General features: G+C 45.3%; 1 long non-coding RNA gene across 1 annotated transcript; it reads right to left on the bottom strand.

Moving 5' to 3' along the window:
* Positions 1-1,960: 1,960 nt before the first annotated feature.
* Positions 1,961-26,912, bottom strand: LOC140581939 (uncharacterized). Its single transcript, XR_011984987.1, has 3 exons — positions 26,801-26,912; positions 3,476-3,573; positions 1,961-2,600 (listed from the first exon to the last, which is right to left on the bottom strand). It is a non-coding gene; the product is annotated as an uncharacterized lncRNA (long non-coding RNA).
* Between the last annotated feature and the right edge of the window lie 821 nt (positions 26,913-27,733).

Below are 27,733 nucleotides of genomic sequence, written 5' to 3'. Positions count from 1 at the left end.
CGTACAGAGCAGATTTCGAAATAAAACGGTTCAATGTGCCGCGCAAATGCAAGGGACTCCTTCGCATCTGGGAGTAGCTGTCGCAAAATAAAATGCCAAATGCAAAATAAAGTGCATCTGTGGAACAGGGCGACTGCAGAGGGACCTGGACGATTTGGTGTTCGTGGAAATTGCAGGCTTGGCGGAGAGGCGCAGTCCCACCGCTGTCCCGCCGCTGTCCCGCCCCGTCGCTGTCCCACCGCTGTCCCGCCGCTGTCCTGCCCCGCCGTACTCGGGACACTCGGGAGAGACGTTTCCCAAACACAGCAGTGCGGGTTTGACGGCTGTTTTTAAAGGTCAGAAAAGCAAATGTGAGCTCTGTTTGATACTGGCCGCCATCGGGAGAAGATGTCAGCACCAAAAACAGGAACAATATTCTCCAGAAAAAAATCCACGATATTTTCTTTTAGAATATACACACTGGCAAAAAAACAACGCATATAATTTATACTCACAGACTCTATGTCTTTCATACACACTCTATTATACATTTATTTTTAAAAAAAGTTTATTTAAAATTTAACTTCTCACTATTTATTTTAGCTACAAACCTTTTACAAACAGTCCAGCACAGAACGGAACCTCGTTGGGAAAGACATCATTTCATTTATTTTTTCATGTGAGACATTTATGGTGAAATATTAGCGTCAATACTAATATGTCAGATCTTATTATATATATTAACTCTTTTAAAGATGCAAAAACATTTAAAATATATTCTAGAACTGACAAGAAGCTAACATAAACCATTACGAAATACAGTTTTGTCAAGAATATAAAATATACGGAATAGTTTTGCAAAAACTTAATTAAATATGGATTAAATAATTCACTCAGCGATCGACTTATGGATCTTGTGATTAGTCATGTTTAAACCAGGAACTAACTAACATAGACTTAAGCATTGTCTTACATAATGGCTTATAGTATACCACTACACATGCAGTATGAACATCACGTGAATTTTATATAAACCATCGAACGTATTTAAAATCATGTTAAAATAATGAGCAATGCAATTACGACCCACTGAGATACTGGAGGGTCCTTTCTCACCACTTCTATGTCCAATACCAGAGGGCATCAGGACAGAAAATACTGGAAAAATATTCTGTAAACATATCAGGGAAAAAAAGTCTATATGTGTCTCATGGAAAAAGTGCTGCAGGAAAATATGTTTTTCTGTTGCTTTTTTTTTCTGGAAAATATGTGTGGATTTTCTCTGATATTGTTCCCTGGCAGTTTTAAAGATTAGGGAAAACTCAAAGCGTATGCTTCATTGACAGAATCTGGAATGGGAAATCGACATTCCTAATAAGGAAGGCGATTCCAGGTACACAAAGGCCTTCCAATCATATTTTGTCTTTGGGGTATAACTGAATTCCTACGACTGCGGCTTAACTGCAACATCCAACAACTCACTTCACAGCATTCGGTCATTTTATACATGTGCAAATATTTAATGTTTTCAGCTTACATGTTAAATACTTTGTAACAGTGAGAAGTCATGTGAGTGAATTCGTATGAAATGCACGACAGGGGCATCTTTTAAAAATCAGGGCGCTTTAATAATGGGCACGCATTTTCAAAATAATGAACCTCGTTGTTTACACGCTCCGGCATTTGACAGTATCTGCCCATTACTTTTCATCGAACTGGAGTCGCCATGATCCCAAATAAGACGATCTGGCTCGCAGACCACAGCCGTTAGCTGTTCTCGGGCTGTTATCCAAGATTAGTGACTGGAGTATTTTAATTCAAATCATATACTTTATTTGAGAGTTGTTTCACAATATGGAAACAAATAAACAGCGGCTGCTTCTCTGGGAAAAAGACGCTACACCAATCAGCATTGTTGACGGATTCCGTCCTGGTGTTTGTTATTATATTTTGAGCATGGAAACCATGGGGCGCTCTGCAAGTCCAGTGGAACCGGCCGCACTTCCCGCTCTCGGTCGACGGCCCTTTGATCAAGTCCGCAGGCAGGGTGGTGCGTGCGTGTCGCCCACAGCTGCGGACCCGTCATCATCAGGATGTTGGGTCTGTGTCAGTTCGGCCCCATAATCAAGCCCTCCCCCAGCCGGGCTCCCGAGGTCTCGTTAGGACATTCATGTGTGCCGCTAATTGGCAGCCTTAACGCCAACAGACTTTCCCTGGGTGTCACAACAAAGCGGACAAAAGCTTTGTCTCAACCGGGGGGAAGAAAAATAACAACACAATTTGGACGACACAGAGAGCGTCCTCGGAACAACGAGAAGCCTGAAATACTCGTAATTGAAGTCATCTGTCCGAGAGAGACACCGCATCCATAAAAATCGCGACATCGACCGCAAGAGTAAACAACGCCGCCAAACATGTGTACCGCTTGGTCACGTTAGTTCATTTGTCAGTGGATCCGCTGGCCAATGGAGTCGACGTGAAGTTGGCTGCTCCTCTCCTCTGCGAGGACCCGACGAAATCTCAGGCCGGCCACAGCGGTGCCTTCGCAGAACTCGCTTTGGCCCAGCGGAGATGTCGGGCTGTCAGCAGGTGAGAGTTATCAGCGTTCCTTCTCTCTCCACCTGTGTTGTGTCCAGCAGTGCAGGAGGACAGCAGAAGAAAGCGGGAGGATGAAAGATAGCAGCGATTTTCCCCTCCCCATCTCTTACATCATCGCCCCCACCTCGTCGGGGGAGACGTTGTGGTGAAAAGGCACAGCCCTTACGCCTGTCAGCAGCAGAAATCTTTAAATTTGGTCGCTTTGGAGTGTACTTGGCCAGAACTATTGGAACTTTACGGGAATATTCTACAGATATTTGCATAGCTGGTACGGTTTTCAACCTGAATATTTTACTAGAAGGGTGCAGGTTAAGTATCTCAGATTAAGTACCTAAGGCTGCCTAGCAATGAGTCCACGTCCTTAACTAGGACGCCACCTTCCTGTACACTCAGGAAATGCATAGTGATCTTTAGTAGAGTGTAGTTAAGGATGACTGAGCTGTCATTGAAAACCTGACACTATTAACACCCCCCCCCCCCACAGCCACACAAACATCACTGGCACGTCTCTGGATTTACGTCACGTAACCTTTGCCAACCAAGTAAACAAAGAAAGAACAACATTATGACATTATTTAATTAGATGTGGACACATTGTGGCTTAATGCTGTCACCTATTCCAGTGCTACCATGGTGACCACTGACTTAATGATGCTTAATGATTTCTTTGGCCAACAAGTCATCCCCAGCTGGAACATCTTAAGCAAAAAGCCTCATATGCATTTTTAATAACGGAATCTTTGATTAATTGCAATGCAAAAATAGCTTTAATATTCACAGTAAATGTAGGTTCTAAAGCCCTTCTCCAAACTGCATGTATGAGGGTAAACGGTTTATTTAATGGCCAGGATTAATGTCACTTTCACATTGTTGTGTCGAGTCTGAGAAATGTCCTGACCTTCTTTGGGATGTTATGGCATACTTTTCCAGTCTGCACAATATGTCCTGTTCAAATCCCAGGTCCTCTCTGTCTCCCATTCTGGCATCAGCGTCCTCCTGCCCATAACAGAGAGACAACTAATTTAAGACAGATGTTCTAAACCTCAGGTGACCTTGGCCTCGAATATTGATATTCATTAATGTCTTGCTTTTTGTAAGAATAAACATGCCAACCAGCTGGGAGATCTGTCAGTCCATCTGTCAGTATGTGTCTGTCTGAATGAGCCTCAACACTGTATCAGCCCTAAACCCTAAAACACCTACAACCTGATATGCCAGCAAAGTGAGGTAGGATGTCCCTGACTGTTCCAATCGGACGGTTCTCTGGTATAAACAACTCTGCCATGGAGTTGGAATCAATTATTTATCGTTCAAAGTTGCAAAGCCATGTCACTTTTACCAGTTTTTATGGGCCGACGGTTGCATTTTTCAAAACGTCTGTGATGTGACATACTTACAAATGGCATCCCGACTTTCGGCAGTACACTCGGATCGTTACCCCCCCCCCTCCCTCCCCAGCATAAAAGGCATCATGGGTAAGGCGTCGCAGGAGAGAAGCCCCCGGGAAACACAGGATCCCGCTGCACGGCAACAATCGGCCGTCGGAGGCACTCAGCGTTATTCCGAGCCGTCGCCGTTTTTGTTTGTCTGGGGTGAAACGCTGACAAAAACAAGGGGTCCCATCGTTTCCACTTTAACAAGGACCAGCTGAAAGTGAAGGGCAGTGGGGGGCGCGGGGGGTGGGGGTGGGGGGTGCTGGGATACAAACCGGCCTGTGTCTGCCAGTTCATTTCCTGGCCTGTGAGAGACGGCTTCCTCTGCCTGAGCTCTGAAACATAGCAATGCACCAGGGGAATTCTGAATAGAATCAATCGCACTTGTTAGTTCTTGAGTTTCTCTCTATTCCCCACTTACCCGGAGCTAGATTCTCAGCTGCAAGCAATTACTGCCTAGGACTTACTAGGTAATGGTTTCCAGATTGGTTCTTGATAAGCCCCTAATTGAAAGAGACAATTTTGAGTTTGGACAATGTAAATCCATTTCTGATTATGTCAGGCCTGGGCAGTTCTGCTGAAGGGGGGATAGCGGTGGTGGTTTTCAGCATTCACTGCCAATAAAAGCTTAATTTGAGAACAAATTCTCTTCTCTCGTAGTGTCTGAGAAAGAACAGGAGAGCGCGAGTGAACACGAGAGCTCTCTCTCTACCAAGCATCCTTTTCAGGTTTCAAGCTGCTCAATTTAATCAAAATCACCTCTTTTACACAATAGACTTCAAGTAGAAATGGAATATTGTTGAAGAAGAAAATCCATTCAGGTCATAATACACACACTCGCGGCGTTGTCTGCAAGCTATGTGTGATTACCCATAATGCTTCGGGGCTGGAATGTTTTCACGGGCATCTTTCTGTGGGTCGGAGGAGTGAAATGGAGTTAATAAACTCGAGTGCAAATCAGACGTTCCTTTCAGTTCTGCGTTTAATGCGGAGAGCCTTATTATTCTCTGAAATCGAGAACAGCGTGTGAAATGCAAACCTCACATGTGATTAAACACAGCCAATGTTTAAACTGGCTTCCTAATCTCAGATTAATACTGACACATAAAAAACTTTTTGCTTTTTTTTTTTCCTCAAGGGAAAATAAGGTGGGTGACTACACCTTGTAGGGGCTCAGAAAATAAATGCAGTATTTTTACAGTTGTTTCAGTGTCTAGAGTTGAAAGTGGCTTGCTTTGCGATGGGTGGCGGCCACGGGTGGCAGAGGGCAGGTGGGCGAGGGTCCGTCTTCTAGCAAGTCCGTGCGGAGTAAAAAGGGAGAGCCTCGAAGGCGGGGCAGACATGTCCGCTGAAACCAAGATGCATCCAGAGAAATTACACCGAGGATTAAAAAAAAAAAACGAAACACCTGGAGTCAGTCAGCGAATGCGGGGAGTGCAGACTAAGCAAACAACCGGAGGAGGCCAAAGTAAGTAATGGCCGGGGAAGTCATGGAGAACAGAAGAAGCGGTAACCGGAGGAGACACGGCCCTTGTCACGGAAGATTAATTCAGATTTACCGATTGAGATTTACTCCGAGGCCGCGGCTCCCCGAGCATGTGCAGAGCCTTGTCAGTGCCCCCCCCTGCTTCACGTTAATGGAACGGAGGGAGCAGCAGGGGGTGCTTTTTTTATTCACATGTCCATCACATCTATGGGCACTCTAGCCGTAAAAGTTTCCATCCCCCCACCGCAAAAACGCTGGCCACCCCCTACAGCCACAGGACTCTGCAGTTAACTGCAACTGTGCGGAATTACGGAGCACCACGGCCAATTATGACATTCTACAGCCATGAAATCATTGTGAAAATTGGCTCCAGCAGTGAAAAAAAAAGAGCTTTTTTTTTTTTTCTTTCGCCATCCTGGGTCATTTTAACCATCAAAATCCTGGACAGACACGCTAAAGCTAAAATTTTTAAATAATGGCCGCAATTAAGATTAACAATTAATCCAAACAGTTCACGACACCGCCACGTTTGGGTCATAAAATTGTTGTAACATGTGCAAGGGGTGGTTGTGGCGGGGAGGGGGGGAGGCGATTGGCGTCCAGAATTTGAGCGCTTCTGTGATTGGATGCCAGCGTGTGACACAGAACAGATGCGTTAGGGTGACAGCAAGAGGAACCGCTGCTCGGATCCCAGCCGCGCCTGCTCTGTGTCCAGCCACCAGCCCGGTTTCCCCAACCCGAGTTCAATTAAACAAGTGCCGGCAGCTGATTAAACGTTTCGCTAACATTGTACAAACATCCTCCTGACTTGAGGAGGGGCCATTTGAGCGACTTGTGGTGACCCCGGATTGAAATCAAACGTCAATCAATCACCATGTGAACCTCACGGGGCTCCCCGCCGGTGACAACGCTTGCCATCGCTCACTTTTAATGTACGACTGCGAGCGCGTCGACGTCTAAAAGACGCATCGGTGGTGCATTAAAAACTGCGTTAAACTGGCCGCACCCTCCGTGAGTCTCCATGAAAAGCAGGGGCTCGATTAGGCAGGACTACTTCTTGGCGTCCCACCGCCCGCGGAGCTTGGAAGGATAATCTTGGCATGGATTCTGCCTTATGGGCACAAGAAAAACCACAAAAATACAAATAAATCTCATTCCTTTGTCATTAATTTCCCATAATCTCTGCGACTACATTCAAACTTTATATGCTCCCTTCATTCGGAACTAATAATGATATTTTCAGAAGTGGGCGGAATATAACTGCTGGAATATTTTTCTGGTTTAATTAACTTCATACAAATAGCATGCATAAAATGATATATAATGATATATAAAATTCAATATATATTGGATACAGGAAGCATTAAAATGAACGATATATACAAACTGAGGTGACATTCACGATGAACCACGATGCTGAAGCACAAAAGAGCCATGAAACAGGCACTTAGGAAGTTTACCCTCATCCCAGACATCTACGGTAATGAGACCTGCACATAACTCCTGCCAACAAAATCTGAACGATTTATTGGGGTTCATTTAAATATCTGTCGTTCGACCGGGGCATCCTCCCCTCAACATCCTAAAAACAGATCCATAGCCGTAGGTGAGTCTCTCGCCTCCCGAAGTCCTCGGCACGAAAGGTTCACCCTGGCGAGCTCGGGGTCGGCAAGAGCTAACATGTCTGAACTGAAACAAACAACAGGCGAATAAGCACGTCCATCACCGGGGCCTGCCGCTGTCAATTAAATGCCCTATCACCCGTGGCTGGTTTTTTTTTCCATACTCCAGCTGTGAGTCGTTACTGGCGTATTCAACCTTAAGCAGTCCGACTCCATATGGCTGACGGACGTGCGGGTTCTTCGAGATGGATGGCGAACGGGCGTCTGTCAGCACTAAGTGGGTACAGGTCATGGCACCACGAAGCTGGCATGCGAGCGTTCCGAGGGCGGGACCACTCTGCTGCTGGAGCACCCGGGAGGCCGAGCGGGAGCATGGAGAACCGACATAACCCAACTGGACCCATGCCTAAGCTCATTTGTTTATGACACAGTATATGTGTTATGATCCATATAAATCCGCATGCTCTCGAGCCCGACCACTGACAGGACGGCTCTCGCACGGTTTCGGTGTGGAGCTCTCGGGTTTATTGTCTGACACAAAGAGGTTTTAAAACAGCATGCGCCAGAGCCCCAGCCAGGAATGGGAAGCCGATCAAAGCCTAAGCAAATAATGAACAATGCAGGCTGCGTGAGGAAAGGCAACACCAGGAATCAGATGTATTGCAACACTAAAATAACAAATCACGTCCTCTGATGCGAATCGCAAAACTTGATTTCATGTAGGCAGTGTCAGTTTCGTGCCATTAATTTTTACAAAGGAATTACCAAAAGAACAGTAGTGTTTCCCTTTGTCCAACATGTGACACACATTTGCTTAGATTTATATTGGCTGTAAACATAGAACAAGAAAAACAGTACAGATCATAGAACAGTGTTTATATTACTGCTAGAGTGATAAACCTTCCCTGTCAGAAGTCTTTTAATAATAAATGTCTATCAGAATCCACGCACCATCAATTTTTTTCCGTTTTTAAACTGCCTTTCATGCTTATGTAAAAAGTTAAATTTCATGAAAGGGACATCCATTGTCTAAACACATTAGACCTGCCTGGAAAGCACTGGAATGCACTACAGTTAGCAAACGACTGTTCTGTAAAGGACAAGGTGTATAAAAAAATAAAGCTTTCAAAGGCTTCAGCGGGTTGCATGTGAAACTTGGGTCTTAATTCAGCACTGCTTGCTGAACTCAAACATTTGCAAGGATGCTGTTTGTCACTGGATGATAGGACACATGTGCACAGGTTTCATGTGGACAAGGGGGGTGCTTTAACTCCCCTCTCCCAACTCCATATGCATGCAATTTAGCACTCTCTGAACATTGAGGGGAACGTCTACCCCCCAACACACGTACCCTGGCCCCCTAAATCTATGCCTGCAATAGAATTCCTAGCTAGTGCCTGCATTCCCCATACAATGCTATATTTCCTTGTTACTCAATGGTGCTACATTAAATTATGTTAAAACTGATGGTCACATGACTACTCAGTCAGAATGCGATTGGTTACATCCATGTGTAGACATTGCAGGATGCTTGAACCATGCAGGGATACATAAACCACTATGACATCTAGCTAAACTCCACAGGGACAGCCTCAGCTGTACTTTGGTCCATCTCGAGGGAGATCTTTGAGAAGAATGGGTTAAACAGAGCTGTTAAAACCACCATTAAGCTCCAGAGGATGTTTGAAAAAGCTGGAAAATATTTCCACATCCGTTAATGTTTTTGTAAAGTGAAAAAAAACAGTTATATGGGGATGAAGTAGCCATACGCAACATTTCCGTCTTTCTAAAATGAGATTTTTGGTACTTTGACAGTAATTTGGTCTGACTGGCTACACACTACAATGCTCGTGGATTTCATCAATTATGCCGAAAGCATCAATCCTGAACGGGGCTCTGTTTTATGTGACCCATGCAAATATCAGCTTTTAAAGCCATGACGAAATACCGCTGAGATAAAAAACAAACCCAGCCTGACAGACATTCAAAGTGACCGTGTTTTCAAGATTGATTTAAGATTCTTTAAAAAAAATTTTGAACAAAGGATTGGTAACAGTGGTACCAATGACCTCGATTTCAGGGGCCCGGAGGGGGATCTGTCTTCATGCTGACGGTGTGGTGAGAGCGTCTGGTGTGATCAGCGGAGCGATGTCGTAATGCGAAGTCAGACCCGAACCTGACGTGTCCCAGAACCGCGTTTGCCATGAAGTGGCCGACGAAGGCTTGTTTATGTCAGGTAGCCATCAGCTCTCGATTCCGTAATTAAGTCCGAAGCTTCTGGCAGTAGTTCGGAAACCCAATTCTCTGGCGAACTTCTTTCTTTCCGTTTTTGATGGAGAGCAGGAGTCCTCTTGCTTTGTTGACACTGAAAAGAGTATCTATGGAAAATAAATCCAGCTCCGCTCCTGCGAGTGCTCCCCCTGAACGGAAAGGACGGGAGCTGTTCGCCTCTCGCCGTTACCCTGCCAGGTCAGGACCTAGACTGATGTCACATGATGACACCAGACAGGAGATTGACGGGCGCTATTCTGGCGTGTCACGTGTGTTACACTTCGGAACAAACACACAGGTGATGATAATGGTTGCCTCGGAAACCTTGGAATCTGCAGTACCCATCAGCCATGTTGTAGGTCTAGGGATGATGTCATACAAGAAACTAGGAAAACTACTTGGCATACTTTGGATGGACCTTGTTGCTGCTATTATCTCAGGTATCTTAGGTTAAGGAGTAACAGTGTGGTTCCTTGAAATGCCACATTGAGGATATGAGCAACCAGGAGCTGATAGTATCACTAGATGCTTTCTACCCTCACCGCCACCTTTCATTTCCAGTCAGAAGATCCTCTTCTGCCACCCGACTCTCAACTCGAGCCTAACCCTAACCCTAACCCTAACCCTAACCCAGCTTGGCCCTGGTGGAGGGCAAGCTGTCTCCTCAGACGCTGAGGACTGATGTCACTCTCTATGGAAACTGCTCCATTAAAACAGGAATTCCAGAAGGGAATATCGGAAAATATGAATTGGCCTTAAATCCTGCGGTTCTAAGGACTGTTAGTGTGGTTCAGCAGAGTGAAGTTTAATACCCATGTTACTGAAATATGACTTAGGTATTACAAGGGACTTTAAATATACCCTTTTCACTCAGAGGAGCAATAAACTAGGTTGAAATAGTATATAGTGAGACTTTTAAGAACACGGTGTTTATACAACAGTAAATTTCTCAGTGATAATGTATTGAGTCCTGTTAAGCTTTACACTGTTTAGACAGCACACTATAAACTTCTGTGTTTCTATCATCTCTCTTAAGCAACACCTATTTGGAGCAGGACCTTAGTGAGTGTCGCCTGATCAGAAATCAGTGCACCTGAGGAATGGGAATCATAAACTCTGACTTTGGATGCCAGAGGCTTTTCATGGTGCAAAAATAGAGTGTGTGCAAACCTGAGATACGTTTTAGACAGATATTGTTCATGATTTGAAACAAAAATATTGCTTTTGTAGCATATTGTAGCATTTTTAATCTAAAGAACAGGGAAATTGCAAGTTATTGTTTCTTAGCACTCAGCGCCCACCTGGCCTTCAGGGGACAGGCCAATCGCGTTGAACCGCGAAAGGATGAGCCAATCACGTTAAACCTCGAGAAAAAAAGCCAATCACGTTGCACATCCACAATATCAGGATCAGAGAGGCTGCCTCTGGACAGCAGCCATGGCGCTCAGCATCCGTTACCCGCCGACCAGCTGGACTCGGTCCTGCCTCGTTTCCCCTTTTGTCTTCCCCCCCACCAGTTTGAGCTCGGAGACCCGTAAAGCACAGAGCTGAGGACCCAACTGGTGAGTTTGGCGGTGATGCACTCATGAAAAGGCACAAGGAAAACTGTGCAGAGACCAGTCTCATGGCTCAAACCCAACTCTGCAACTTCCACAAGTCAGAATTTGCTTTGCCATACTTTGTTTTCCCTACAAAAAATACTAAAAATTCATATCACCAAAAACTTTCTATCATTTTCCATTATGTTGTGACTATATTTTTATATTGTAAAAATGTGTCAGTATATTTTTTGCTTAATTTGGAGAAAAAAAACACACTTTTTATATATGATATGCAAACATTTATTAGTCATTTATTTCCTATAAATTTCCTCTGTCATATTTAACTTTCTGTTTTGGTGGCCCTCTGTCCATGGGGTGAGGAGAGTCTGGCTGTCATCCCTGCCACCCCCACCCCCCCCACACCACGGCCCAGGTGCCATGCATCTGTTTCCCCCTAATTTCTTGGTCACTGCATAACAGTAACTTGCCTGGTCGCCCCCCTGCCGCCTCTGTTCTGTCCCTGTCCACTTAAAGTGTGTATCTAACATCTGCTCTCAAAGTGCAGGCCTTTCAGCACAGTTCTGAAACTCGACACGGCCTCACCGGCTCATGGTTTGTGATGTGAGCGGCGTAAGAGTGCAACAATGTACAGGCGAACAGGCGAAGGGGGTAAGCGAGGAAGAGGCCGCAGGCCGCCCAGAATGGGCCGCGTTAGGACGCCGGCGCTGACCCGATTGATACGTGTGCTGGTCTGCGGGCTCTCCAAACCCCATCTTAACTCCCAGGGTTTATTATTACGGGATAATCACTCCCGTCTGCACGATGAACTCGCACAAGGCTGCAGAGCTCTTTATCTCCAACACAAATACATTCCCCTCGTCAGTTCAAATTAAACACTCTTTTCACTTTTTTGTGTCTAGAGGGGATATTATAATCCACCATGACTTCTGGACAGCTTCATGGGCAATTAATAATTCAACAACTATGTAAAATAAAATGTGAACTGGAATAAGGGAACATTGTACATGTCCTTGTAATGTGTTACTATTTAAACGCCGTCGGCGGCCGTGATCTGGGCTTTTCACGATAATCTGTTACCCCATAAAGGAGCGGCAGTCAGCTTCTGTCCATCGATCTTCTTGGTGCCAGTCACAGCGACGGAGAGTGTAAAAAATGAAGACGTGCTGCTTTGGAACCATGAGAAGCTTCACTAACAGGCTTTAACGAAGTAATCAAGTAATCAAGCAATTAAGTAATCGAGAGTTCTGAGGAGAAACGTCCCTCTCAGGAAACAGAGCACCACGGATCACGGACGCTGTGCTTTTCAATACTTCAAACTGTCGCTTTGCTCTCCGGAAGATGGTTATGCTCCGGAGAATTTCCTTATGGGAGGTTTATCTTTGCAAAAAAACATACTGTAAATATTTCCACAGACTTTATATATATATTTTTTAAAAGAACATGTTCAAAGGCATTTTAATGGATATTACTTAAAAAGGACATGAAATGTCAAATTGATATGAAATGTCAAATGTAACTGTGGAGATAAAATTATAAGGTACAAACTAACTTAACTAACTATAAAGTTTAAAACCTTAAATGGGACAGAGAAAGAAATGGAAAGAAAGTATGATCTGTTTTATAAATAATTTTGTAGTGTCAGTACCGGTTTAGTTCTGTAATCCTGGTAAAACTTTAGACTATTTTTATCTTTTTCCTTTAAGCTGCCACTGGAGAAAATACATTTATGTATCTTTGTTTATCTTACTTCACACATCCAGTAGGGTGGATAGACAAAGGAGAGCCTGGAACGGCCAGGCAATTCACTGAATGAACTTTGAACTCTGAACTGTTCTAACTTGGCCCCTGGGTGCAGCAGAGGTTGTGGGGGGCTGACCTACTCAGGGAGAGGTGTGGGGGGGGGGTCACCCTACAATTGCATCTATACATGCATGTGATGGTGGCCTCTTGTCTCCAGATGGGAGGGTCTCCGGGCACAACATTCTGCGAAACGCTAAGGGATTTACTGCTATAAGTCCTCACTAGACGGGATTAACTTTACTGATCTCCATGAGGGTAAATTTCTTTGTACGTATGTATGTAGAAGTAGACAATAAATGTGTAAGGACATAAAAATCATATAATAAAATAAAGTAATAAAATTAAATTTACAAAGAGATAAAGAGCTTTGAAAACCACTATGTACCACTATGGTAAGAAGAAGAGAAGAAACCAAAGACACACAAAAATAGCCTCTGCATTTCATACTGGTTTGGGAAGCTGGTTTATTCTAAGTGGGTTAAAAGCACATAAAGTTTGTCAGGAAAATGCCGCTCCTGCTTTTGAGCTCCTTCAGCAGACGCCCCTGCACAGAGCTCGCACACGCCAGCATCGCATTGCCACCCTGACACCCCTACGGCTCGCGGGTCCCGTGTCCGCCGTATGACAGGGCCGGGGGGGGTAGCAGAGTATGGCGACTTTGTGCCAATCAAGACGATGACATGGCAGGCGCCCGAGTCGGTGTTTATACAGGGGGGGAATGTTTCAAAGGAAGCTGAAATGTACACAAACAGATTAACAGAAGTAGAAAGGCCAGCCATGCTGATTGCTGCAGTTTAGATTGGGCTGCTCTGCGTTTGTTTCCCTATGTCTTCACGATAAACATCTCATTGATTCTCTGAAGACAAATTAATTCACCAGGGGGTTTCGGCTCTGGGCTTTGGGGCCCCTTTTCCCGCTCCCCCCCCCCCCACTACCCCCCCCCCTCATGCTGCCTTCACCCCTCCCCCCAAACTCTCCTCCTCCTTGACACTCCTACAACTGCACCTTTCTTGCCGCCCTCTCTCCCTCTTCCTCTCTCTCTCTCCCTCTCTGTCCATCTCCATCATTAACAGAAGGGCCTTTGTTAGCGATACAATCGTTCCCATGGCAACAAGCTGTGACTGGCAGTTCCAAAAGCAGGCACTTGATGCTGCTGGATGCCAGTGGGGGTGTGGAGTGCTGGGTAAGGAGGAAAATAGTGAAATCACTAACTACACAGCCAGAGGGAAGTGGACATGGACCCAGTGTAGTTCCCTGGCAGGGACACATCCTCGTAACTCTACCGTTTATTCTGCACCGTACTTAAAAGTCGTTACCATTCAACCATTAGAACTCCCTGCAGTCTTACCAGTAAGTCCTTCTCCACTTTTTTGGGCATTGTGGCCGCCACAGCTACAGAAAGCCAAGCAGTTCTACCGCTGCACAGTTAGAGAAAGCAAATTGTGCCCCGGCAAGTTAAAAGAAGGCGAGTTGTTGTGCCTGCTTGCCTGAATTATGGGAAGTAGCAGCGCGAGTTACTAGGATACTGAGGGAAGGGAGCGGGAATGGAAGCAGGTGAATGGGAACAAGCAAGAATTTTTGTTACGATGGCCAGAGATCTGGACGCTCGGACGTTGGATCTCTGCAGTGCCCACATTTAACAGCTTTTCCTTTTTGTTAGCTTCCTGGTCATTAATCCTTACGGATAAAGTTCATTTAGCCCTGGTTTCTGGTGAGAGAGAGAGAGTGAGAGAGAAAGTGAGTGAAAGAAATCGGAGGGGGGGGGAAGGATCAGGGCGCTACACTAAGCAGAGACCTGGGGGGGGGGTGAGTAATCCGAGGATCCCAGTGCCAGAAATCCTACCCCCGCTCCGGGGGACGCTGCCGCCACTACACTGAACTGGGAGGCCTCCCAGCGAGATACGGCAGGCATGTTCGGCAAAGGAGTCTCTCCTTAGGTCATGGACCTCCTCCCTTGCGGGGGCGTGCGGGCAATCTTCAGCCACGGTGTGAAAAACAAGCTGTGAGCGTCGGGGTGCCGCGTCGCATGCCGTCGCATGCCGTCGCATGCCTGCCCATCAGCCGCAGAGAGCCGCCTGCTGCCTGCGTCTCCATAGCTACAAACTACGCGGCTAAATACAGAAAAGTATGTGCAATCTGCAAAAATATGGCAAAACATTTAAAGTATATAATAACCCTCAAACCTTTTTTTTGTGTAATAATGTTTCTGCAAAATAACTGTGGGAATGGCACTGGGAATGGTTGTGAAGTTAGACGAAACATTAATCATGAAGCGGTGCCGTCGCTGGACATTAGCTGTGATATATAAACAACGTGGAGAATAAGGCCTGCAGGTCCCTACTGGGGTCTCGCATTGACTCACCCTGTCCCCAAACCCCCCCCCCCCCCCATCTGCCCGTTCTGTAGCACAGACCTCCCTGACAGCCCCTTTCCTCCCCCGGCACAAATCCCCCCCAGTCTACACTGATATTTCCAAGCCCAAAAGAGCCTGCAACTAACACATTCATGGATATTGAATATACACACACACACACACACACACACACACACTGTCCTTATTTAAAGACACTGATACCGGTACTACATTTGTGCACATTCCTTATGGGGACACAAATGATGTAGTAGTACACACTTACTTAATGCATTAATTAACCAGTTACTAAGTGGTAGTTACATACTGATCCCATGATTGTATTCCATTCAGGAACTATTAGTTAACAGTTAACTAATTAGTTAGTAATTAACTAATATAGTTCCTGCATGGAACAAGCAGTCATAATTTATTAATGATGAACTAACACTTCTGGCTAATTAATCCGTAAAGTAAGTGTGTACTACTACATTATTTGTATACCCTCAAGAAGTTACTGACACTGCTTCTTGCTGTCACACATTAAACCCCCATCCACACACACACACACACACACACACACACACACACACACACACACCACATACTCAGTCAAAGTATCTTTATTGTCACCTTCAGTCACATGATGATACGCTCCGAGATGAAATTTCCATTATGTTTGCCCAGAAACAGTAGAAAACTATAGATAGAGTGTGTAGATAATAGATTATGAATTTGTAAGACTTTAGCTATGACATATTGAGACACGGGCAGAAAAAAACTAAAATAAAATGCTGCAAAAAACACAGCTTAAACACAGGTTTTCTTTCCTCCTCTCTCTCACACACAAAACGACATAAAAGCAGAGGATGGCTCTTCCCCTCTGCCTGAAAGGACTTCATTTAACACGTCCCACGACTTTGGCTGAGTGACACCCCAGACCGAGGGAAAAGTCATCCGGGTCTGTCGGGCTCGACAAACCTCACGAAACAAAACATCAGAGAAAAGACGGAAAAGAGCCTTGGAACGGGTGAAGCCGTGGGCACAGCGGAGAGCGGAGAGTGGAAAAATAAAAAGATTATTTTCAGGTTCAAAGACACTCTTTCTCTGTGCTTTCTGACCATCAATTAGGGCGGTATTCCCCCCGGGGGAGGGAGGGCTGGCTCTCATTGGTGCCATTCACCCGTCAATCAGCTTGACACTGACACCAAAAGGCTTCATGTTGTGCTGCGGAAACTGTCTGTCAGCCCAGCAGCAGCTGCGATGACATCACCCTGTTTAGGCTTGGAGTCGGGCCGGCATGGGCCACAGTGCCGTGCTCGCCGGACCCCCCCGACCCTCGCCCCGTCCCGTGCCCGCTCCCTTGACACCTCCACACGGCTGCACCCCAGAATCCACCCCCCCCCCCACATCCCCCGCTCCTCAGCTCAGATATCCCCACTAACATGTCTGCACCCCCCCCCCCCACCCACCTCCTCGCCCAAATTAAGCTGCGGTTTCTGTGCAGTTTTAAAGAAATTAAAACACAAGTAAAACATTACAACGAACCAGAAAATAGGTTCTGCTTTAGGTGAAAAACTATAAACAGCAACACTAATTTTAAAACTGTTCGTTTCATTTTTCACTTGAGCTGAACTTTGAAAAGAAGTTCAGTTTCATCGTGTTCTTAAGTCTGCAATTATGTTTAATTATATATTCTTCTTTGTAATTACAAAAAGCTTGTTGTGTTTGTATGTGTTTCTATGTGTAAATCTTCACACGTCTTTACATGAATTTGTGTGTGTGTGTGTGTGTGTGTGTGGCTGTACGTGTCTGTATTGCTGTGTGATTTGTGATGTGTACATGGTGTCATGGTTGTCGTCGGTTACAGGTTGGTCTTTGTGCGCTCATAATCACGCACACACACGCGCACACACAAACACACACCCAAGTTGGTCTACCTATCTAAATGAGGACCGTCCACTTATTTCTATGGGAAAAACCCTAATCCCAGTCACGACACCCTTAACCTCTACCCATCCCTAACCTTAACCATAAGTAACCAACCTAAATACAAGACATTTTTACTTTTTTGATCCCATTCAGAAAGGTTTATAAAACTGAGGTTATCCAAATGGGGACCTCAAATGATGTCCCCAAAAGTAAGGAAATTTCAGGTTTTACTACACTTTGGGGACAATTTGGTCCTCAAATGTGATCTATGCAAACCCACGCGCACACGCACACACACACGTAGACACACACACACACACACGTAGACACACACACACACACACACACGTAGACACACACACACACGCACACACACACACACACACACACACACACACAGGCTGAGGCTCCATCACCTCAGGACCACCAGTGAGCTGCTTGCTCTGTGGCAGCTCAGGACTCAGATCCTGTGTCAGCGTGTATCCGGCCTGTGTCAACAGTCTGAAGCAGAGCTGCCAGTGTACGGTTGCACTTACACGGGTCAACAGTATCTACATCTCCACAGGGCAGAGTCCCCCAAGGAGCCTGGGGGCTGCTGCTCACACGTCTACTGCATTACCCAGTGTGTACATTATACACCACACTCATTAACACACACGGGTCTCCATAGCATTACCCTGTGTGTACATTATACACCACACTCATTAACACACACGGGTCTCCATAGCATTACCCTGTGTGTACATTATACACCACACTCATTAACACACACGGGTCTCCATAGCATTACCCTGTGTGTACATTATACACCACACTCATTAACACACACGGGTCTCCATAGCATTACCCTGTGTGTACATTATACACCACACTCATTAACACACACGGGTCTCCATAGCATTACCCTGTGTGTACATTATACACCACACTCATTAACACACATGGGTCTCCATAGCATTACCCTGTGTGTACATTATACCCCACACTCATTAACACACACGGGTCTCCATAGCATTACCCTGTGTGTACATTATACACCACACTCATTAACACACACGGGTCTCCATAGCATTACCCTGTGTGTACATTATACACCACACTCATTAACACACACGGGTCTCCATAGCATTACCCTGTGTGTACATTATACACCACACTCATTAACACACACGGGTCTCCATAGCATTACCCTGTGTGTACATTATACACCACACTCATTAACACACATGGGTCTCCATAGCATTACCCTGTGTGTACATTATACACCACACTCATTAACACACGGGTCTCCATAGCATTACCCTGTGTGTACATTATACACCACACTCATTAACACACGGGTCTCCATAGCATTACCCTGTGTGTACATTATACCCCACACTCATTAACACACACGGGTCTCCATAGCATTACCCTGTGTGTACATTATACACCACACTCATTAACACACACGGGTCTCCATAGCATTACCCTGTGTGTACATTATACACCACACTCATTAACACACACGGGTCTCCATAGCATTACCCTGTGTGTACATTATACCCCACACTCATTAACACACACGGGTCTCCATAGCATTACCCTGTGTGTACATTATACACCACACTCATTAACACACACGGGATTCCATAGCATTACCCTGTGTGTACATTATACACCACACTCATTAACACACACGGGTCTCCATAGCATTACCCTGTGTGTACATTATACACCACACTCATTAACACACGGGATTCCATAGCATTACCCTGTGTGTACATTATACACCACACTCATTAACACACACGGGTCTCCATAGCATTACCCTGTGTGTACATTATACACCACACTCATTAACACACACGGGTCTCCATAGCATTACCCTGTGTGTACATTATACACCACACTCATTAACACACACGGGTCTCCATAGCATTACCCTGTGTGTACATTATACACCACACTCATTAACACACACGGGTCTCCATAGCATTACCCTGTGTGTACATTATACACCACACTCATTAACACACACGGGTCTCCATAGCATTACCCTGTGTGTACATTATACACCACACTCATTAACACACACGGGTCTCCATAGCATTACCCTGTGTGTACATTATACCCCACACTCATTAACACACATGGGTCTCCATAGCATTACCCTGTGTGTACATTATACACCACACTCATTAACACACACGGGTCTCCATAGCATTACCCTGTGTGTACATTATACACCACACTCATTAACACACACGGGTCTCCATAGCATTACCCTGTGTGTACATTATACACCACACTCATTAACACACATGGGTCTCCATAGCATTACCCTGTGTGTACATTATACACCACACTCATTAACACACACGGGTCTCCATAGCATTACCCTGTGTGTACATTATACACCACACTCATTAACACACGGGTCTCCATAGCATTACCCTGTGTGTACATTATACCCCACACTCATTAACACACATGGGTCTCCATAGCATTACCCTGTGTGTACATTATACACCACACTCATTAACACACACGGGTCTCCATAGCATTACCCTGTGTGTACATTATACACCACACTCATTAACACACGGGTCTCCATAGCATTACCCTGTGTGTACATTATACACCACACTCATTAACACACACGGGTCTCCATAGCATTACCCTGTGTGTACATTATACACCACACTCATTAACACACACGGGTCTCCATAGCATTACCCTGTGTGTACATTATACACCACACTCATTAACACACACGGGTCTCCATAGCATTACCCTGTGTGTACATTATACACCACACTCATTAACACACAAGGATCTCCATAGCATTACCCTGTGTGTACATTATACACCACACTCATTAACACACACGGGTCTCCATAGCATTACCCTGTGTGTACATTATACACCACACTCATTAACACACACGGGTCTCCATAGCATTACCCTGTGTGTACATTATACACCACACTCATTAACACACACGGGTCTCCATAGCATTACCCTGTGTGTACATTATACACCACACTCATTAACACACACGGGACTCCATAGCATTACCCTGTGTGTACATTATACACCACACTCATTAACACACGGGTCTCCATAGCATTACCCTGTGTGTACATTATACCCCACACTCATTAACACACATGGGTCTCCATAGCATTACCCTGTGTGTACATTATACACCACACTCATTAACACACACGGGACTCCATAGCATTACCCTGTGTGTACATTATACACCACACTCATTAACACACGGGTCTCCATAGCATTACCCTGTGTGTACATTATACACCACACTCATTAACACACGGGTCTCCATAGCATTACCCTGTGTGTACATTATACACCACACTCATTAACACACACGGGTCTCCATAGCATTACCCTGTGTGTACATTATACACCACACTCATTAACACACACGGGTCTCCATAGCATTACCCTGTGTGTACATTATACCCCACACTCATTAACACACGGGATTCCATAGCATTACCCTACATACTATTACCATATACTATATGCACATACAATTTACAAACCTCATTTGCCCCAAAAAATCACACAGCCCCCACAGACAGTTCACATTTTTGCTTCCTCTCAGCTCCCAACACACCTGTATCAGGTACTCGGTGTTCTTGATTGGCTGGGAGCTGGGAGGGAGCAAAAATGTGGACTGTTGGGGGTCTCCAAGGACTAGATTGAGAACACTGCCTTGGAACAATCACAGAGTGGGTGGTCATTATTGTATGGATGATAAAGCAATAAAAATAGACGAGTGCTCATTGTTTATGGACTGTGAAGTGTCATATCTCTACTTAACATTGATTAACGATGATATTAGGCGAGCCCGGGAACTCTTACTAGCAATGAAACCACAGAATTGCTGGTTCCCAAAAGCATTCTGGAAATGTGATTCTGGGAAGCACATGGCAACCCCATGGCCGGACACTTAGGACGGGAAAAAGACACTCCAACGGATAATAGCCAAATTCTATTAGCCTGGAATTTGTATAGGCACTTGTTGGCGGTGTTAACGTTGTGGAGAATAGCAGTTAGCAAAGCCAATCCTACATCCCCCTTCTGTTGATGGATCCCAGACCAGACTTCAGAAGGGCATCTCCTCTGTTACCCCGGAGCAGGGGGTTCTTCACTGAAGACAAAAGCTGGGGCGCCAATTCAGTTAGAATTTCCCAAAGGTATTCTCACAAACCAGGACACCCCCTTTGTGTCACAAACACTTAAGGCAGGCTAGTACATTAGCATTAGCTAGCGCCACTCCCAAATCAATGACTTAATGGGGCTACTTAACAGAACAGTCAAGTTCATGATTTGTAAGTTCATGCACACAAATGAGAAGATTTGATATATATTAACTGACCATCTGTTGCTAGCTATTTTGGTGGGGGGGGGGGAGGGGGGGTTCCCCAGTCTTCAAGTGGATTTCCCTGTTGCACTGATGCTCAGCCAGCAGTCGTGGACCTTCTTATGGAAAATTAGGAAGGCCCAAGATCATCGAAGAATGAGGTATAGCACATAATTTAAGACCAGCACACCGTCCAGTGGGGTTCATGTCACGAACATTTTCCCCGGGCCAAAGACATATTATAAAAAGTATGTAATGACTGAAATACACGTTTTTGCACTGGATTACTGAGTTTTTATTTTCTTCCATTTATCAACTTCCAAATTACTCTGTAAATGGTAAAGACCATCCAAGTTCACTTGATATTAATTAAATCATTCACATGATATGTGTTGGAAATGAAGATGGGAACTGACAGCAGGACCATCCTCTCACCCCAGGGAAGCACATGTGTTGGGTCCTGAGTGACACAGTCTTCTCCAGTCCCTAACAGGACCCATTTTGCCTCTGAACAGAGAACCTCAGTTGTTTCTGAAGGTACCTGAAATATGCCCTTGTTCCCAGGAGAGAGGTGAGGACCATGCACTGATCACAGCACGTTGCTGCACCCACCACACAACAAACCATCTCAGGGATGAGAACCTGAGTGCAGCTGGGCTGTGGGTGATACCTCAGCACCACACTAGTCCAAATGGACCAGTGTTTTCCGTTGGCTGGAGTTCCAATCCTGCCACCAACATCCTGGTTATTCCCTGTAAGCTGGAGGACCTGCTTATAGGGCTGGATGTAGATTAACATCATACCCAGGATGATTGCAGGTTGAGGGCCTTGCTCTAGGGCCCTACGGAGTAGAATCACTCTGGACATTCACGGGATTTGAACCAGTAACCTTCCAGTTGCTGGCACAGATCCCTAGCCTCAGAGACACCACTCCACCTTATCCCCAAAAACTAAGAAAAACCAGCATTATTATCTTTGGCTTGTACCATATTTGCATATTTCCATTCGAGTGGCATCTTCTAAGCGTCTCAGCCAATATCGGATCGCGTTCTTCATCCTCACACTGTCTGTCTTCACGGTGTCTATTGTCTATTCACGACTTAGTTATTTGCATACTGTAGCTGATCCATGTATGGGGCGTGGCTAAGCAGGTCAGCATTCCAGTCCGGTTGCTATATACGGCCAATAAAACATCTCGAGTGTTGAACTGCGCTGCAGCCTGTCTGGATGACGTCATCATGTACAGCAGTGATTGACTGCAGCTCACATACAGAAGCCTGCCTATGTATACAGTACAAACCACACTCATAAACACATTAACACTTATATACACACACGGTCTACTGTATTACCCTACACATGCATTATATCAACTTTTATAAACACGCAGTGACACACTGTATATTGTGATGCATATGTACATATATACTGCATGCACTTACAAATGAAGACATTTGCAGGCCTATCCCATTGCGCCCCTCCCTCCATAAAAATATTCAGACTCATAATAACAAACTGTACATATACTTCCTCTTATCCATATTACCGCATTCAAATTTGCAAAGAAACTGACATCTCTACTGCATCACACTCCCCACCCTGTATGCACACTAGGGAATATACAGACATATGTTATTTACCAAAATTTCATAGCATGAGGTTTCCTGTTGTTTCTGAACGCAAACCAACAAGAGAATAACGAGTTATTGCACTATAGCACATTGTATTACCCAACAGAACATAAACATATTAGCATATTGTGATCAGTGGGTATTTTGCCTTCCCAAATTGGAGCGTATATTAGTGTCTCAAGATTATCTGAGTGTATTTCGGTGATGCTTGGCCGTCATTGGACATTAAGTCACGTGACTATCTTGCGATCAGAGCCGCCTCAAGCATTAGTGAAAATAGTACATTAGAGGCAGTTGATTTAGGGGAAAATCCCCATGGGCTCTAGGGCCCCCCCATTTCTCCACAGGCCGACACGCACTCTCTCACTTTCCCCTGGGAGTTCACGCCCGCTGATAAACAGCCAATCAGAAACACCGGCAAAGAGGCCAGTCTCTCAGCTGCTGTCGGTCCTGAAACAGAGCCTCTCACACACACACATTGAAGGACCCATCCAAACCTGTCCCCACACACATTCTGGCCCATGATATGCCTGTGGAACATTCTTTATTTACACCCCCACCCCCCAGTGCCCTCCCCCCCATCCTCACTTGATCCCAGTAAGAGTGGGGTTTGTCATGGACAGAGACCAAAGGAGCACCGTGACAGCTGCTGGCCCCCTGCCCACGATCCCTCATTCATTCCCACAGTGACACCCACAGAGTCAGAGAATCACAATAATAAACATTTTAATTGGCCTCCGATCTGATCTGTCTGCTCTTGCTTGGGGTCTTTTCACACAAGGGGCTGAACTTCCAGTGTGACACATGAATGCACACCTCCCCCCACTCCCAATCCATGCATTCACAGTCAGAGGTGGAAAGCTCATATCCAAAAAGTAAAAATCCAGACCAAGGTTTTGTTTCAACCAACCAGTTGAGTATAAAGAACCAGAGTACTCAGCTGGTGGGTTGAAACAAAACCTAGGTCTGGATTTGTACTTTCTGGATCTGAACTTTCCACCTCTGCTCACAGTGAGAAACACCTCCCCCCCCACCCTGATGCAAAGACCCCTGATACAACCCCAAGCATCACAAACCAAAACTCGACAGTCCACATACACACGCAGAAACATCTGTAAACATACTGGAATTCTGAAGGAATCAACTACCTGTTTTTGGCTTCTCTGATTGTTTCATGGTACGCCACTTCCTATGTCTAGGCAAATTCATGTGGACTCATGTTTAATCAGTTCATTTGAGAGGAAAATGCACCAAACTTGCATTATGTGCAATATTAGAAATTATGCAATAATAGAGTTTTTTTCCGCATTTTCTCACCCTCCTGCAATCTATTGGCATCAAATACAGTGAGACTTTGGCCACTCATCAAGTCGCTACAGAGTATCGGCTGCCCCTTAGACTGCCTGTGTTCTTCCCACATTAAGAACAATAACAGAAACTCAAGCTTTCAGCAGGCGAGCAAGAACCATCGATCTGTCGCTGCCAGTCAACTATCGTGACGGATGGCCTGGCCCGTCCGAAGCACACCCTTCCCAACCTCAGAAAATATCCTTTCCTGTCATATTTGCTGAGTCAAAGTCAAAGTCTGACCCACATCCGACACACAAAACAAAGTCAAAGAGCCACTGGCAGACTCAACCAGGAGAGATGGATGCCTGGGAGCAAATGCATATTCTGGGTCAGAACCCTGCTGCTTTGTGGTTCCAGTCGGTGGCTTTGGAACCCTCAAGTCATGGAAAGCAGAAGCAGTGACGCCCATCTGACAGAGAGAAACAGAGGGCCAGAAGTGAGTGATTCACTCTTAGTGAGAAAGTCTGATGAAATATGGCCAAAGATCCTGGCTGAACCCCAGTAAAAGGCTAACTTGAGGACAACAATCTACTGGAAAAATGTGGAAAGAAGTTGGAGTGCAAACCAATTGGATGAGACTGGGCTCAGGAGAAAGATCAGGTGAGAGCAGACATTCAAGATGAGGCAATGGAAGGCCGGCTGAGTGACGGGCCCACAGGAAGCCAGGGCATTCTGGGAACGGCAATCAGGAAAAGCAATGCAAGACAAAACCCTTGAAAAATTGATGTGGTTTTTTTTTCCAACAGAGAGTGTTGTCATGGTCAATCAATAACATCAAAACACCCCCCACCCCCTTGATGGAGTGCTTGTTAATCTTTAACCCACATTTCAGTGACGCAGACGGTTTGGTCAATTAGAAGCAAAGACATTGCCCTGGATGATGCAAATATGTCATAAAAACAGATGGATCATGATTCTTAATAAAAGACATCCGATGAATAGAAAAAACTTTAATTGATTGTCAGTGGTGGGTCTGGGAGGGTTTTCCATACTTTCCTTCTGAAGTCCGCAGATCAGGTTAGATTTCTGGTCAGATTTCCATTGTCTCTCTGCATGTCTGTAAGTCAGCTGTGATTGGCTGGTTTCTCCTTCATCGGCTGATCCATTCTTCCCGGCTCTGGGTGCAGATCACCATGATCCTGTTCCGATAAGCATTTACCGAAGCCAAATCAATGCAGTATTTATGGGTGAAGAGATTACAAAACCATTCAAAGTTTGTTTAATGCTGTTTATTACAGATTTTTGGGTATAAATGCTTGCCAAGGGAATTACTCTCAAACTCCTAGAAAAATGTGAATTAAGGTGAACCGACTAAACTACTAAGCCGTCTAAACCAAACTAGAACTGCCGGACCTGTTTGTGCTAATTTCACAACTTTTAACAAATTTCTGTAAACATCTCTAGTTCCACAGCAGACAGAGAGGAGGCGGAGAACCTGACATCGCTGTGTCAGGAGAACCAAGGAGCTGGTCCTACACCCCCCTCAACATCAATTGGACTGTACTGGACATGCTGAGCAGCTTCAAATATCTGTGCGTTCACATCTCCAAGGATTTAACATAGACTATACATACACAAGCCCTGTCCGGAAAAGCAAGGCGGTGTCTCGACCACCTGAGAAAGCTGAGGAAGTTTCTGCTCTGGTGCTGTGGAAAGTGTCCTGACCCAGAACATCACCTCCTGGCTTGGCAAAAGCTGTGTCCAGGACATTAAAGATCCACGGAGTGATCCGGGCGGCAGAACACTGCACCAGATCAGATCTACCATCTCTGCAGGACGTTTACACCAGGAGATGCAGGACCAGAGCAACCAGGATCGTCAAAGATCCGTCTCACCCCAGTAACTTGTTCGCCCTGCTGAAATCGGGCAAACGCTTCAGGAATATTATGGCAATAACAGAGAGGTTCAGGAAGAGCTTCGATCCTCAGGCCATAAGACATGCCACAACAGCCTTTTAACTGTTCATAATAACGTCCATTTACATCAATAGCAGCTAGCACTCTGCACCTCACAACACAAGCACACGTAGTCTGTTCTATTATATTGCACATTGTACAGATGTTGCCTATAATTGTAAGGTTATTCGGATATACTTTTCTATATCTTTTCATCACTTCCCCACTTTTTATATTTATCTTTAATTTGCGAAACCTTATTGCACAGCCTCAGCGTACATTCCACTACACGTTGTACTTGTTGTGCATGTGACAAATAAAGAACCTTGAATCCTTGCGATGGAAAATGTCCTCGAAGTTTTTATATAGGGCAGGATGACTCGACCGGATATCTGTGAACCTGAAATGGTAGGAGCAGAACCGTGACCCAGACTGCGGCGACGTCGGCGGATCGGAATACGCAGCCGGCTGAACGCGAGTCGGCGACGGGCTGTAGCTATAGCTACCGCTTACCTCATAGCACAAAGCTGCCCTTGTTTATCGCTATTATTAGATCAGCATCATAAAAGGAAAGCAGCTTGGTCTCCGCCACCTGCCCCTGGCGTTTCTCTGCGCAATATCCGTGTAACCGTTTCTAATTATGTCATCTCTCTCGCCGTTACTTGGCGTATCGATTACATCGTGGGATAATGAAAATCGGTATACCAAACATGACAGCTTAGTGTATTACATCAGCAGGAATTTAATTTGTGGAGCCATTAACGTGATCGCGGGAGGCTTTTTTTGGACATCTAGGCCTTAAGAGGAAGGATCTTCCTTGCAGATGCATGTGTCCCAGCATGCCTCAGTACCTGTTCTGCTTTGGAAATTACTTCTATTTACTCAATGAGCCCCTGGATTTTTACCATGCATAAGCCTTCCTGGCCGTTCCATAATGGAAAGTCTACTAAGGCAACAGCCACCATCAATGCATCACTAAAACCAGGTCCAAACAACACACCCATCGACCTCTAGGCAAACACACTTAAAATGAACACAGCAGTAAAATAATTTTTTATAGTTACAACTAAGTCAAGGGCATTTTAATGTGCCATTTAACAACCTGCAAATCCCAATATGATCCCAGCATTTCAACAGCAAGGAGTGAATGATATGTTGTTGAAAAAATGACCGGTGCCTCGTTGTCGACTTGGGAGTCCCAGGTCATCGGAGACAGTGGCGCGCGTGCCTGTGTGTGTGTGTGTGTGCATGAGCGTAGCGTTCGCATGTTAGGGTGTCGCGCCGACTCTTTCAGATCGTGTTTCTCTAGAACGTTCAAGGTTCCAGTGGGAAAAAAAAAGTTTTCGCAAGCGTGCCGGCAGTTGTGAAAACGGCACGAACCCCAAGCCCTGCTCCACGTTGGCCCCATCTGTCCGGACGATAACTTTCACGTGTGCGTGAGGTAGA

This window comes from Paramormyrops kingsleyae, chromosome 23 (assembly GCF_048594095.1).
Source record: "Paramormyrops kingsleyae isolate MSU_618 chromosome 23, PKINGS_0.4, whole genome shotgun sequence".
In the NCBI taxonomy this organism is placed as follows: Eukaryota; Metazoa; Chordata; class Actinopteri; order Osteoglossiformes; family Mormyridae; genus Paramormyrops; species Paramormyrops kingsleyae.
The sequence above is the reverse complement of the archived record's forward strand: the minus strand, read 5'-3'. Positions and strand labels throughout refer to the sequence as shown.